The sequence below is a fragment of the Lissotriton vulgaris genome, chromosome 6 (genome assembly GCF_964263255.1).
Source record: "Lissotriton vulgaris chromosome 6, aLisVul1.2, whole genome shotgun sequence".
Classification (NCBI taxonomy): Eukaryota; Metazoa; Chordata; class Amphibia; order Caudata; family Salamandridae; genus Lissotriton; species Lissotriton vulgaris.
Window position 1 is genome coordinate 68,768,300 of NC_141694.1, and position 16,118 is coordinate 68,784,417.

The following is a 16,118-nucleotide window of genomic DNA, read 5'->3' on the forward strand; positions in this document are numbered from 1 at the left end:
AAGAACCATAAATAGACGAAAAGTGGCAAACCAAATTAATACATAGTTGCTTCGTTTAAATGCATCAATAAATAGAACTTCTGAAGTGCCCAGTTACCCTTCTAAATGAAGGTGAAACAATCGGGTCTTCAGTCCTTTCCTGAAAATGCCAGTGTTGGTGAATGATGCAAACAAACAATGGAAGCGGGAATGCATTTTCAAGATGGCTGCCTGTGCTATTTAATGCAGAGATGCCACAGAAATTATTCCAAACACCAAGGGCAGAATCTGGCACTTTAACACCCAGAACTCGTTTGAACTCGATTCCCCCGAATTTTTCTTACTCCTGGTTCTGTACGTTTTGTAAACGCCCTCCAGAGAGCACACATACCAACCAACAAGGTAAGAACTGTAGTCGTGCTTATTTCACCACTCAAGAGTCCAAAGACCATACCAACCTAGTGTTCATATACCCCTGCGGCATTTCAGTGCTATAGGAAGGCATGCAACCTATTCTATACCAGAACTATTAACTTCCCATTTTTGATTGACAGGAAGGATGGTTGATTTACCAGTTTACTACAGTACTTGCTTACTGAGAGAGCGCACAGTACTCCATGGCTCAGAGGTTCTTCAGTTATGCCTATTTTTCCGGAAAGTAAAATTATCTCTTTGAAGTAGCCCCTACAATTGGAAATTTGAGCTCTGTGTTCACCTTTTTGTTAAGACAAAATCAATTCCCCATCTTGTTGAACTGGAACAGCAACAACTAATCGGTGTCTGAGTGCACTTGCAAACAGGAAATGGTAAAGTGGACATTTTGTGTACAGCAGCAGGAAAACCGAACTACATTTGATGTCTGAGCCGGAGGAGGTTTCCTTAAAATTGGAGCCAAGTCATGAAATCAGTAGATGGAATCAACCGACTCCGAAGAGAACAAGCATTTGCAATGCAATAGGTCTCGCATTTACGTGTTTGAGCTATTGGTATTGTAAATGACAATGCCTTTTATTTATGAAAAATAAAGCATAAATAAAAGCATTGCCATTTACAATGCTAATAGCTCAAACTCGCTTAAATGCGAGACCTATTGCATTGAAAATGCTTGTTCTTGGATCGTGTTTATGGATAATGCTTTACTGTTGAGATATAAGCATTTTTTCGTTATAAGCTTTTCTGAGGCTGCTGTGTTTTTTCTATTGTAATAAATTGCGGAGAAAGAAAAGCAGAAAGAAAAGCATAATCTGCGCCTCCGGTCCTGCCATGGAATCTGCTTGAGATTGGGCTGAGACTGGCGCAGCCCTCCTGACCTGTTCAAGGGGGACATCTTGGATTGGGGCTGTGGCTATCACAGCCCCACTAACCTTTCCTTGGAGATTTATCATTTTAGAATCGGTTTCTTGCTCAACCTCAGCCCAGGCTGAGATCTCTAGATCATTCCCCAGTAGACAATCTACAGGCAAGTTTGATGACACTGCCACTCTCTAGGGGCCAGTGACACCTCCCCAGCTGAGATTTACCACTGCCATGGGATGATCTTTCTGCACTCCATCAATGTTGGTCACTTGGTATGTGGCTCCAGGTAAAAGTTGCCTTGAGGGGACTAGACTCTCAGTCACCATGGTGATGCTAGCCCCTGTGTCTCTATAGGCCTCAACTTACAGACCATTGATGAGGGGCTCCTGTCTGTACTTCCCCAAAGTGTTAGGACAAGCAGTGAAGTTGGCAAACCATATGCCATTTTCACAGACAAGAGTAGCTGTGGTAGAGGACCTGGTTAGGCCAGAGTCCACCTGTGTTCCCCAAGTAAACCCAGCTACATTCTTGGGGGCACTCCCACCACCTGGGGGATTAATACTAGTAGTAACAGGAGGTGTTGGAGCATTACCTGGAGGAATATTCTCCTTATTGCTGGCCTTAGGGCAACTGCTGTCATTTTTCCAATGGCCAGGCTTTTTACAAGCATGGCAATACAGCCTCTTCACTGTAGAGGAAGTGTCTTGGGACCCACCCCCATCCTTGGAGTTTTGGGGCCCTGGGGAAGTCTTGTCTTTAGATTTATCCCCACCTTTTTCTTGAGGCTTGGTAGACTCCTTCTTCTGGTCATTACCCTGATTTCTAGGCCTAATCCTGGTTCTGACCCATTTGTCTGCCCTCTTACCCAATTCTTGTGGAGAGGTCAGATCTGAGTCCACCAGGTGCTGGTGTAAACGCTGGTTTTGACAATTACTAAGGATCTGCTCCCTCATAATAAAATTATACAATCCTGTATAGTCATGTACTTTTCTGCAAAGCAACCAACCTTCTAGAGCCTTAGTAGAACAATCTACAAAATCAGTCCAGTCCTGAGTCTGTGTCTTCTGGGTGTCTCTGAACATTAACCTGTACTGTTCAGTAGTTAAGCCAAACCCATCAATTAGAGCACTCTTCAGGACAGTGTAGTTCTTTGCATCCTCATGTCTAACAGTGAGGAGCTTGTCTCTTCCTTTTCCTGAAAAAGAGAGCCACAAGATTGCTGCCCACTGATCTTGGGGAACCTGCTGTACCATGCAGGCTCTCTCCAGAGCAGCCATCCATTTGTGAATGTCATCCCCATCTTTGTAGGGGGGCACAATCTTACTCAGGTTTCTACTATAATAGGACCTGTCATTATCCTTAGGGATAATGCTGCTACCAGTGGAATCTAATCCATATAATGTTTGCTCCCTTGCTAAAGCAAGTTTAGCTTGGGCCAGGGCTACCTCTTCATTCTCAATCTGAAGTTGGACAGCTCTCATCCTAGCCTCATGTTCTTTTCTCTGGGGGGAAGTCATTACCCTTTGAGATGCCCTGGAGGCATTAGACTGGTCAGATTCCCTGGAAGGAGATCTAACCCTTCTAGTGCCAGGGTTAAGTCTGCTATTGGGTCTGGGACAGTGGACACCTTCTCCATTCCCATGTAGGCTTAAGTTAGCCTGGCTCAATGTTCTAACTTGAACCTGGCCATCCTCCTGATTATCTGAGTCCTCATCAATGTCTACCTCATCAGGTTCAACTTCTGGGGTATGGGTCTCCACATCAACAGGGTTTCCCTCTCCTATCTTACCTGAAGGACCTGTCAGAGACTCCTTCTCAAGATCAGCTTTCTCTAGGATTGCTATGAGGATAGGGATGGTGGTTGTTGTGACCCCTTTTCAGCCCTCTTGCAGTGCACAGGGCACTCAAGTCTTTGTGGCTGAGTTTTTCATAACTGGATGGCGCCTTGTGAGGGTCACCCACAGGTAGAGAATTGGATGGTTCACCTGTGCCAGGCATGACTAGTGAGGTGTAAGTGGTGCACTTACCTACACTAGTTTTTTTCCATCTGGAACCTCTCTAGAGGTTGTAATAAGGGTGTGCTAAGCCCCTTGGTCTACAACCAATAAGTTCAGTAGAACTTCAGTATGTTAAGCTTTGTTTTATATGTACCTAAGGTACTTGATGTGATCTTTCAAATGATATTGTCAAAGATTACAATTGGTAAAACAACAGCAAGCTCAAATCCCATCCGCTGCACACCAATGTGAGAAGTTGGCCTCGTATATGATGATCACTATTCTAGTGAGCACCGTGCACCAGTCCTAACGACCTTTATGGTGTTTGGTTGTAAGTCAACCTTATAGACTAGCTATCCTAGGGGTAGCATGGACAAAAGCTGTCTTAGGCTAAACTCAAGAGGGCATGTGAAGCCAGCTGTTTTACCATATGCAATCCTTTTAAATACCAAATGAAAGGACACCACACAAGTTATATATTACAAAATATATGTATTTATTTCTAGAATAATCCCCTATACTCTTTATGAGCACAGAAGCACAAGCGTTAAACAAAGAACACAGTAACATACAATAAGCTGAGCAATTATGGATAGGCCGGGTGGCCACTCAAACCATATAATAAGAAAGTGGTATAAGTACCACGTCACGAACAATGAACAGACCTAGGGCCTTGGGAATCGCTGGGCCTACACTGGACTAACGAAGGTTAGGACATAGGAGGCCCACAGGATGCGGGTGCAGTGTCTATAGGCAACCGCGTTTACCATACAAGTCAACGGTGCGTAAAAATCAGAAAGTTATAGGTTTCGGAGCCTTCTGACTGGACTAGAACTTAGCCACTTAAAACTAGGACACTAGAGGTGTAAACCACTACAGGAGCACCAGAGTTATATCGTTACCTCACCCACAGGAAGCGGGTGCATAGGTGCCAAAGTGTGTCGGGTTTCGTTGTGAAGTTCTATGGAGCCTGGAGGAAAAGATGCAGCAGGCAGCCAGGAGAGAAGAGTCCGGTTGGATCCAAGGGTCGATCGAAGATGAAGAGTACCTGAAAGCAGAGGGGACAGAGTCCGGGTCACTAGCCAGTGACCAGGATGGAACCAGGACGGAACCAGGCATTGTCGGGTTGCGATCAGGTGCTGTCGGGTAGTTTGTCTCCGCTGCCACGTGGACCAGGAAGGATCGAGGATGACCAGCTGGTGAACACGAGCTGTCCCACAAAGGCTCTTGCTGTCGGCAGTGTCGGTACTCGAATCGGAGTCACCAAGCCTTGGCAAAGGCAACCCACGCAGGACTCGAAGATGTCTTCATGATCGGACCAGGAAAGTCAGATCGATGGCTCCTTTTCAGGGGAGCTGGTGCCAGTCTGGAGCAACCAGATCAGCAGTGTAGTTTCGATGGATTGTTGTCACAGAGCCAACGGGCAAGCGACCGGACAGCGCATCAAGCAGGAAAATTGCAAAAGGGCCCCACGCAGCACTTGGAGAGTGTGGAGAGGTGATCTTTGGAGCACAGACTGCTCGGGGCTGGGGCTTCTCAAACCCCAAATCACAGCGTCAAGGAGCCTCGGGAACTGCACAGGAAGCACTTCATCGACTTTTCAAGATGGCCAGTCCCACGTCTCACGTCACCTCCACGGGTCTAAGCTTTGCTAGAACTGTGGATCGGGCTGTGGGAAGTCTGGGAGTCCAGGTCTTGTCGGTCTCTGTCGTTCGAGCTCCGGCGGGAGCAACGGCAAAGGAAGTCCCGATGCGCTGATGGTGCCTGCTTGCACAGGGTGGCCACTCCTTGACCACAAGGGAGATTCTTCAGTTTTCTACATTGAGTAGGATGTCGAATGGTCCAGAGTTTCATTTCAAAGTTTCAATCAGGATGATCTAATGTGCATTGGCACAGCTCCTACCTTTATTCCAAATCAAGGGGCTGGATCACATGCTAGGTCCCTCCTATGGGTGGGACCCAGGAAGGGGGTGGTTACACCCCTTTCCCTTTGTCTAGTTTCGCGCCAGAGCTGGGGCTGGAGTGCCCCAGCACCGGTTTGAACTGGACTATGCATGGGACGCCTTGTGCGCCCCAGGCAGTGCCTAGTTTCATTCAGCCCTCCCTGCTTCAATCCACTATCGCCTGTCTGGGGTGGTGTAACACCTCCCTGTGACAGGATACCATTTGTCCAGGCCTCCCCTGCCGGAGATTCGGTCAGCAGCAGGAGGCCAGACTTGTGTCTGTGGAAGCAGCATTCATTTTGTGATGCTGAGGCTCTGGTTAGAATTAACCGCGTTTAAGCAAAGTAACATGTCTTCTCCCTCTAGAAGGGTGGAATGCTTCCCCCGTTGCCAGAACTGGCGAGGGGGTGGTATTCCAAAGCATATGACACCTTACACGACATGTTTTGATACAGCCAAACCAAAGTTAGCAAGTAACCGCGAGGATTATAATGCACTTAAGAGTATATGGTATGGCAATATCTCAGAACAGCTAAAGGAGTTGATCCCGAAAGCTGCAGACAGGCTCAGCTCATGCTAGAGCACCATCTCACATAAAACCAAGCACTCTGCCTCCAGGATTGTTAAGGCCTGCCATAGGAGTGACTTATAGGTGTATATGTGTCCAGACATAGGTTTAGATATAGGTATACTATATCTAAGCAAGGGGTGATTACACCACCTTGCCCCAGCTGAGTGATCAGCCAGTTGTGTCATTTTGGATAGCCAGCCAGGAGTGGCAAAAGATATGCTGCAGTCCCTGGTAGGCCTTGGATGCACCTATGCCCTGGGTACCTATAGTACACTGTACAGGGGTTGATAAGGTGTCCCAATATCCAATTGGAGATGTACCTAGGGTACATGGAGTCCATTTTACAGAGAGAGCAGATAACCTGGGGCCCTAACTAGCAGGATCCCAGGCCAACTAAGTCGAAAACCAGCTAAACACTATGCAAAAAATCTGGGGTGTCCATAGTCGGGTATCCACCTTCCTACAAGCGTCGCCTGTGCGACTCTACGCCTGCCCGCACCCCAGAGAAAAGCCACTATTAGCAATTTCAGTAGTTTGAAAGTGGAACCAGGTATCCACAGAGGCAGCGTTCTAAAGTAATATAAGAAATGAGGGAGTGCAATCATTTTCAAGAGGGATATGCGGCCTGTCACCGATAGCGGAAGGGTGGCCCAGAAGGCCATGCTGCCTTTCAGCACCCTCATGCCGTGGCCCACATTCTCCTCCAGCATGTCCACTGCTGTGTGATAGATGTGTACGCCTAGTTATTTCAAGCAGGTGGGTTCCCAGCTCACTGCTCGAGCTATGTTTGGTCGAGTCTCCCCCCGCCTTACCGGGAACAGACATGTCTTGGACCAATTTACTCTCGGGCCTGAGACTTCCCCAAAGTCAGAGAGCAGGTTTTCCGCCCTGTCATTGCTCTGCCAGCTTCCTCAAGGAAGAGTAGGAGGTCGTCCGTGTAAAGCGGTATGTACTGTTGCCTGTCTCTGCTCCCTAGGCCTCCATAGTGTTTTCCTGTCTCAACCGCGAGGGGTTCTACTGCCAAGGCGAACAATAACGGGGATAGCGGGCCCCCCTGCCTCGTCCCTCGCTCCACCGGGTATTGCGATGATATCAGCGAACCTATTCTCACTCTGGCCACCTCCGATGTATACAGTACCTTTGTCCATTTATATAAATACCTCCATTCTGAGCTATCAAAAGCTTTCTCAATATCCACTGACAGTATCAGTGGTTTCTGCGTCTCTGGGTGATCGTCATCCAGTAGTCGCACCAGTCTCCTGATGTTCGCGGTAGTGTTCCGCGTTGGTATAATGTAGTGTAGTTCCTAATTTCCAATAGGCTCTGCACATTGGAATAACATAAACAGCAGTGTAGACGTAGGACTGAGGTCATCTATGTCTCTAATGACTATGTTAGACTTAATTAGTTTTTGCCAGCTAGCTCAGAGGTCACTAGACATTTTCTTGAATGAATAGGAAGGGGTTAACCTCCCTGATTTAGACAAGAAGGGATTAGCTTCTGACAACCATATAACATGACAACTTTGCTCCCCCAGAATAAGGAGTGTATCTCCAGAGTCGTGTGAAAACAATAGACAGCTATTTCACTCAGTCAATCGTGTATGCTTAGTTCCACCAGAGTAGAGAAATAGAAAGACGGGCGTTTTCAATAAAAGGTGTTATTTTATTGAGCAGTCTTCTTTCTCATGCAAGAGAAATGAATTGCCACAATTGCAATACTTATCATGAAGTAAAGTGCATACAGTAAAAAGAGTATTATGAAATAATACTGTAAAAGCATTGATATGGTTTCTTAGCCATATGATACTTTAAAACGGATAAAATATTTACATACATAAAAACATTGACTAGCGAACTCAACTGGTGTTTCTAAGATACGCCTACCCCGGTGTACCTGACCTAAAACTAATAGGTGGGAAGGAGTAAGTAAGTTACAGTTTTAAGTTAAGTTGGGTTTTTTGCCAAGAATCTGAATCAAAAATTCTCTCTAAGGTTTGAATCAGCTCCGTACCTTAGTTATAGAATGAAGAAGGTCTTGTATCTCGTTTCTCAGGACTTGATCTCCCAGCAACCTGCAAGGGTGACTGGAAAACACCGGAGCTGGATTTCTCGGCGTGAGAAAAGGCAGCTTCTCCAGTGTGTCAAAGGGGAGGGGCGGCTTCCTTCGGCTCTTGCATCAGCTGGGCTTCGGATAAATAGATAGCCGCTCTGCTCCACATTAAGGCAATTGTTGGTATATTAATACCTGGAAGGCGCCGTGTTTGACGTAAGGTTGGACATAAGACGTCAATAAAAGATGTCACTAAGAACTGACTGTTCCTTTAGTGCTCGCATGAGTTCAATGACAAATCAAAACGAAGACATGGGGAATTCCCAGGTTGCTGAAGGTTTGGTGTGTCGAAAGAACTCGTTGTGCTCTCTAGGAATCTAAGGAAGTAGCCTTGCCGTATTTGGGCTGCGTGGGCTATGGCTGAATATGGGTAAGATTCGTATGCCTTCATTAGGACATGATTTATCATAACCGCATAAGGGTATGAATCAGGAATATTTAATTAGGGTCCTAGATACATTTACAACACCGACTCCACGTATAATGTCCATCATTACTAAATACTAAGCAATATATAAACATATAGGTATGCATGTGTTTTCCATCCCACCCCAAAATACAATGAAATGCATTTGAAACGGTATAGATACACAAAATGAGTATTATACTGCACGCTTTCAAGCAGAGTTATCATTCAGGAAATGTAATATGAATATTGGCTGAATGAATTGCGAAAATTACATTTATGAAATGGCTCTGAATACAGAAAAATGGTCTAGACCATTTCATCACTAAGTTATACAAGATTGTACATATGCTAGAGGCTGATTCAAAATATTGTCTCTAGAGTCTCTAAGAATAGAACTTCTGTTCTTTAAGAATAGTTCCATGTTCCAAAAAACAGTAAATATTTTGGAAATTTAGGGAAAAATAATTTCGTTCTCGGGAAGGGAGAAAAAAATATGGTCACTGTCTTTTTGGAGTTCTGTTTATCAAAACTGAAGGCCGAATCCAGAGTTCATGGAACGCTGTGAGCTCGTTTTTCTTCAAATTTTATTCTTGTTGTTAGGGGAGAACATTACTTCTGATAGGCCGTAAAAAATTCGTCTATAACAGTAGGTGAAAGTTGGGCCAACTCCGAAAAGGTGGAAATAGTGCAAATGTGCGATGCATTGCCATCATCGATGTCAGGATCAGCAATGTTCACAGAAGGTTGTACCTGTGTGGTGCCGCTTTCATCTCGTACCTCACCGCCACTTAATCGTAATGGTGAGGTCTCAACGAATGCCGTTATCAGAATAGGTAGCCGCTGGGGACAACAGGTTGCATGAGTCGTTACTGGACAAAGCAAAGCGTCGATATCCAATGGTACTGCTGATGGTAGTGTAAGACAAACGTCCAACACGCATACTTCTCCGCATAGCAGACATCGAAGCACAGGTAAGATGCAATTTTGCCAAATTGGTCTGAATGAAAGAAACCAGGTAGTATTCAGATCTCTTAGCAGGGCCAATCCGAGGACCTTGGTGATACGGTCTCGATATCGTATTGCTAGGATCGTTTCTTCCATCGTTGCCAGAGGTTTGTCTGTGACTTGGCTTGCCATATCGGAGCAGGAGGAACAAAAATAAAATTCCTGCTACGAGTCCCAAAATAAGAGGCAGGCCACCGAAGAGCGAATGCACAAAATTCGGGAAGATGCCAAGAACTGCTTCCAAGGGTGTTAGCAGTCCCGAAAAAATTGTCTTAAATACATGTGCGATGCCACTGGTATCTGACATGTTTAAGATTTGACTTACCATTTTTACGAAATGCACCGGGCAATTTGTCGATAATAGGGTATGTATCTCTGCCGTTGTCCTTGCAACTTGCAGGTCATATGTCTCTTTGGACGAGGTTAAAGGCATAGTTGTCTGTAAAAGAATAGACTTTATTCTGCTTAAAGTATCAATTCGAATAGAAGAGATATTCACATAAGACCATATTGCCGCCTCCCTGTCTGGATTGCTGTTTGGATACAATACTTGCATACAGCAAATGACCCTGGCCGTCACAGTTACTCGATAGGCTTTTCCTGGCACCATGCCACAGCAGCTGTGATCACTTATTAAAACGTAGCTACCGTTGGAAAGCTGTCTAAAAATGGCTCTATCTGTGTAGTAGGGGTGCCCTGAAGATGACATGAAAGGTTCTTTGAAGAACCTTCACAGGCCCCATGCAAGTTAATACCTTGGCACAGGAGTGTACTGCTTAGTGATTTTTTACAATCATTACCATTAAGAAATACCTCTTTTTTCCCTTCACTGTAACATTTGTGTGTATAAGGTAAATTCCAGGTTGATTTGATGTATCCTTAACCCAACCTTTCATACAGGCCTGCTGGTATATATTTTTCGCAGTATTGAAACTGAAAAATTGTTATCGGGATTGTAATGGTCCCATGTATTATCCATTCAATGACAGGTCTTTCTGACATTGTCAATGATAATCTGTCAAGTTTTTCAATGCTCAGTATCGTATAGTCTGCTCCTTTCTGTGCCAAACTGATTTGTTTATCAGTAAGGTTAAAGATTGAAAACAATGACGTTGTGTTGATTAAACGCCATGGCACATTGCCTGAACGCAGGTTTTGTAACGTCCAACCTAGCTGTACAATAGAACGTAATTGGGACTGGCCATTTTGTAACATTAGCATGTCCTGCTCTATTATATCAATAGCAGATGATACAATGCTGTCCAGTGAATAGATGCTGGAGGACAGAGTCGTTAACCCATTGTTCACTACAGAATTTTTTTTTTCCAAATTGATACGGTTAATTTTCTGTATTTGTTTCTACAGTTTCAATGTGTTTCAATTTCCAAGCTTCATTGTAAGCTGCGTATATACCGGCGTATATGAAACGTTTTTGATGCTGTTTGCGAGGTCCCATTGTGAAATCTCGCAAGTCAGCACATTCTTTAAGTAAAGTTAAGTGTTGCTTTATTTCGGGAAGTGTGGATTTCTGTAGCCAGTCAAGGCATAGTTTTCCTACACTATATGTTGTTACTATCCCTGGATGTTGTCTCTGGGAGTATCTAGGGTCTGGCCTGTTTTGTTTGAACCCCTGTATTTTGTTCAGGAATCTATTTTGACAGTTATTTGTGTCTATGGGCCAGATCAACCACTTTTTCCAATCAGGATTTGTTCTGTTTTGTTTAAAAATATAGGACACGTCTATCCCCTCATCTGTAGTGGTGTTTCTATCAGGCATAGGTTTTGGTATAGACGGGTTATTTAAATCTTTTATCTTAGCTAAGCCAAGATGGGTTGTTTGCTGAATTGTGTCATTCAGGAACATAATTTGTTCTGGGATCACGCAGGTTCTGAATAATAGTTCTAGACCTTGTACCTGCCATTCTTTTGTTCCCCAGATTGTTTTTGTTTTAATGTTGTTTTTCCAAAACTCAAAAACAAATTGTAGTATCGGGTTCCCAAGGCCTACATGCTCCGTAGATAACCCACATACACTGAAAGAACTGTTGGCACGGAAACTGAAAAGTACAAAGAACAAGTTTATTAAGACCCCATGGGGTGGTGGTACATTCCTACAGCACCCTTCGGCAATGCAAGAAGTATCACACTGAACGTTGGTGTGAGTCCCTCTTTTATACAGGTTACAAGCAATAAAAAGATAGGCGGCACAAGGTTACAGAGATTATGTACATATATGGTCATTTTTGGAGCACAGCCAACTCATGGGTAGGGTTACAACCCCACTGGTCAGTTTGGCGGCACATTCCTAAGGGGTGGCTGGTCAGTTGGAAGTGCGCATGTGCGGGCTTGACCGTGGCTAAAAATAACCTGTTGCTGGGCAGAGTCGAGTGGTCAGTTGCACGGACAACAGACTAAAGGGCATGCTGACCACGAGGCCGCTCATTCTCTAAAATGGCCGCCACAATTAACAAAATGGCGTCTCCAAGTATAGTCAAGTTAAGGGGGAAAACGTGTAGCACAGCTAAGCGCTAACTCGGCCATTGTCAAATTACGACAAAATGTTGACATTTTGTCATAACATTTTTCAGAATAAATCAATTTAGTATTTGTCAGCATGTTTTTCATTCCTGTCTTATTTAACATCTTGAAATAAAACATTTCTGGACCAGTATGATTAAACCCTGCATAGTACGGGAATTTTTCATAAAACGTTTTCGAACTGCCTATTGGCGGTGTTGGACAATGTTCCCACTGATTATAGAAGGGAACCGTACCTTGTTTTACCCTTGCTGCAGGAGACCCACTGACTTTGGATGTGTGTTGCTGAACGGGAGTGCTGCCATCTCGGTGCCTGGTCCCCCCCGCCGCCACACTTTAACATCGCGGCCACCGAGCGGAGGGACTACAGCCCCCACAATTCCCGTAAGCCCCGCCCACTGACCTCATCGCCCGTGCCCGGAGGCGCTCAAAAGCAGCGGCGCTCCACTGGAGGAGCGGGAGCCGTGTTTGTTATAGAAGGGAACCATACCTTGTTTTACCCTTGCTGCAGGAGACCCACTGACTTTGGACGTGTGTTGCTGAACGGGAGTGCTGCCATCTCGGTGCCTGGTCCCCCGATCCACAGCACTTTAACATCGCGGCCGCTGAGCGGGGGGACTACAGCCCCCACAATTCCAGTAAGCCCCGCCCACTGACCTCATCGCCCGCAGGCGCTCAAAAGCAGCGGCGCTTCTCCCGCAACGCGGGACGCGCGCGGGTGTGTGCCGGGCAAAGCCGGGGCAAAGGGCGGGCCCTCTGAGGCCCTCAGAGACCGTAAGAGACTGGCTGGGCCCCCCCCTTTCATTGACTTATTTGTGATAAAGTAGATTTGTCATTTGATGTAGCAAGCTGCAGAGTCTATAATTATTCTGCTACATTGTTTGTGAAGTTGTAGCTTGCGCAGTTTGTTGGACCATAGTGTTTATTTTTGTTTAGAATTGGTTTTACTAGCAAACAATGACGTCGTCTCCCATAAAAGACAAGTACCCATCAATAGGAGGAGTTAACCAGCGTACGCTGGATGATTTCTTATTCAGGGTTAACACTGGAACAAACAAGGAACTCGCCCCGTCTGAGAGACGGGCGGAGAGATCATCTATACGTTCCCCAAAGTTAACGATTTCCCCTATCCATAGTATTTCTCCTGTAATTGGGGATAGTGAGGTATCCCTAAATATCAGTATCCCACTACTTTTGCAAGAAAATACTCCCCCATTAGTTGTAGTTAATGTCTTGACTATAAATGATTCATCTTTGAATTGTAGTTTGATTCCAGACGCAGGAGCCCTGCCCAACACTTTGCCAATGCGAGTGGACTTACCTAACATAGTAAAGGGAGCACCCAAACACGCCCAAAAGAAGGAAAAAGAGGGGATATTCTCTATATAAAAACAAGGCTATTGGTAAAAATGGGGGGCCCTCCGACAAACCTTCCCCCAATGCACCTACACCAATCCTGATGGTCAATTCAATACCTACCTCGATAAATGATCCATCTAGCACAAATTTATTGGGCAGTATAGAGCAATTATTAAGATCGTTCACGCTACCATTAGTTGAGAGATTGAAGGGATTAACCAGCCAAATTGAGAAGCTAGAAAAGGAGTTAGGGGAAATTAAAGTGGCAATTAAGGATCCTTCTAAACCTGAACTAGAGCACCATCCCTCCGCACCACCTTTAAATACCACTGTTCAGAATGGTATAAAAACCACGACTTTGCCTAAACCAAAACCCCGCAAAATATTACCCATTAACACTGCAGCTATAAATAGTAAAAATAACGCCAAGAAGATACAGGAAGGAGTAATCTCAGATAAACTAGGAAATGCCCAGCTAATGCATCCGGCCAGAAATGCCCCAAAATCCATTGACCAAGAAAAACCAGCAAAGACATTCCCAGTTAAGAAGCTCAGAGTAGAGCTGCCCCCGGAAGCGGCGCCATATGTTGCAGTCCTCACCGGGGTGCCAGGACTAGTGGATGGATGTGGAGAAGACCAACGTGGGCTAAAAAATAAAGTTATACACTGGCTGAGGCAGAATTGCCCACTCCCACCGCAAATAAATGGGGCAATACTCAATGTTAGACGTCTAGCTTTGTTGGGGAAAAGAACCAAGGATTTATCGGGTGACATTGTCATCATAAATTTTCAAGATTACAGAGTTGTTAGATACATTGTAAATGGGTTTCCACAAAATGTAGGTAACGCTATTACTGTACGTGATCTAACTTTCTTCTACCCAAGAGGAATAGTCGCCCGATACCCAACCTCAGGCCTTTGGGTTATCAACAGAACAATTATGCAACCTCCTCACTCTGCCACCAGAACCTGGGTTTTGGGCACTCTACTCAGAGGCAGGATGGTTATTTTAGACCCATCTCTCAGCACCAGCAGAACAACCATGCAACCCCCCCACTCTGTCCCCGGAATCTTGGCTTTGGGCCCTCCATCCAGAGGCAGGATGATTGTCTTAGACCTTTCTCTTATCATCAAGGTGATTACCCCTGGCCCACTTTTAACCACTTTGCAGCATTAGCGGGCATGGAGGGAGTCGATTGACTCTGTTCAGGGGATATAGCAGATAATGATGTCATTGAAAAGGTCCCCTGCACAACTGTAAAGTCAACCACAACCTGCAATGTGTATGTTTCCCCCCAAAGCATACTTGCTGCCAAAAATCAGTGACTGTTTGTGTGACCATAGACAAGGGGCAATTAGTTCATGCACAAGCCCCAGGCAGGTGAGACATAAGGGGGAAGGTGGCCAATGAGACAGATGAGACAGTTAGAATTGTGTCTTGGAACATCGCTGGTTTGGCCGCCAAAATTAATAATAAAGAATGGCGCCAGTATATACATAAATTCCCCATAATATGCTTACAGGAAACTTGGGCAGTTCATAACCACTCATTACATTTACAAGGGTATAAACGTTTCTCTGTTCCAGCAAGGAAATCTAGATCAGGCAGGGCTATGGGCGGGCTATCAGTATATGTGGACCTGAACCTCCCTGGTACATGGTCAACTACAAATTGTAACTCTCATGATATCCAAGAGGTGCGGCTCAAGGGTAAAGGACTTAACTTGACAATACTAAATGTGTATAATAACGTGGCGGGTGGGGGATGTAATGTACTGATACGGGAACTGGAGCTTAGACTGAGCCAAGACTCTACTGGCAAAGCCAAAACTTATGCCCAAAACAGTTTAAGCATGGGGGATTTTAACTGTCACCTCTGCCCAGCCCTTTTTCCAATAGACGTGACATGGTCGCGATGCCCGGAGGACAATGGGGCCCACTTTGAGCACACAGTAGAAGGCGATGCATTAACAAAATTTCTATCGAATCAGGATCTGGTTCACACCATGGACATGGTGCATATGTCAAAGGACGAGACCCTGCCGCCTACATTCAAGGGTAGAGGATGCTCATCGTATATTGACTACATTATCGCCTCAAGAGCCTTTATAAACAGAATCTCTAGGGTTGGCATAGAATGGAACCCGTTTAGCGATCATAACCCTTTGGTGTTAGACATATTATGCCAGCCCGCTCCAATCCGGGAAAAGCTTGTAGCGGTATCTGAGAGGGTTACAGGGTTTTACAAATCACTGATGGAGAAGGGGAAAACAGCCATTGAGGCGTGTTTAGATGAGACAATTGAAGGGCGGCAGCTACTCACAGCATTTGAACACATAGCACACTTGGTAGATGGGATGTTAAAGACTAGGGCCTCTGCAAAAGAGACTGGTAGCCAGCCGCGATGGTTCGACCAAGATTGCTCTAAAGCACTGAGGGAGCTCAAAGACAGTATCAAAGTAAAGCCTAGGGACGTCACTCGGGTTGCGTCCTGCAGGAAAAAATACAAAAGGGGAGCTGAGCAGGAGAAAAAAGGCATTACAAGCAGAAGATTGGGCGGACCTTAGAGAAGCGGGGGAAAAGAGGGACATGACGGAATTTTGGAAGATAATTAACAGACCCACATTCCAGGATGACATGGCCCCTAAATTAGGAACAAACATCACGCCCGACATGTGCATTACTCACTATAGGGGTCTTTATAATCATGAAATAGATACACAGTATGAAAAAGGGAATGCAGACCAAGGTCAGCTCGTAGTTTTTTCCTTAAAGGAAATCAAGGTCAGGATCGAGGGGCTATCTAAAAATAAAGCACCTGGCCCGGATGGAATCCCGTCTGACCTGTTCCTTAGCTCGGTGGAATTTTGGGCCCCTATAATGACGAGAGTCACCAATACTGCAATCCG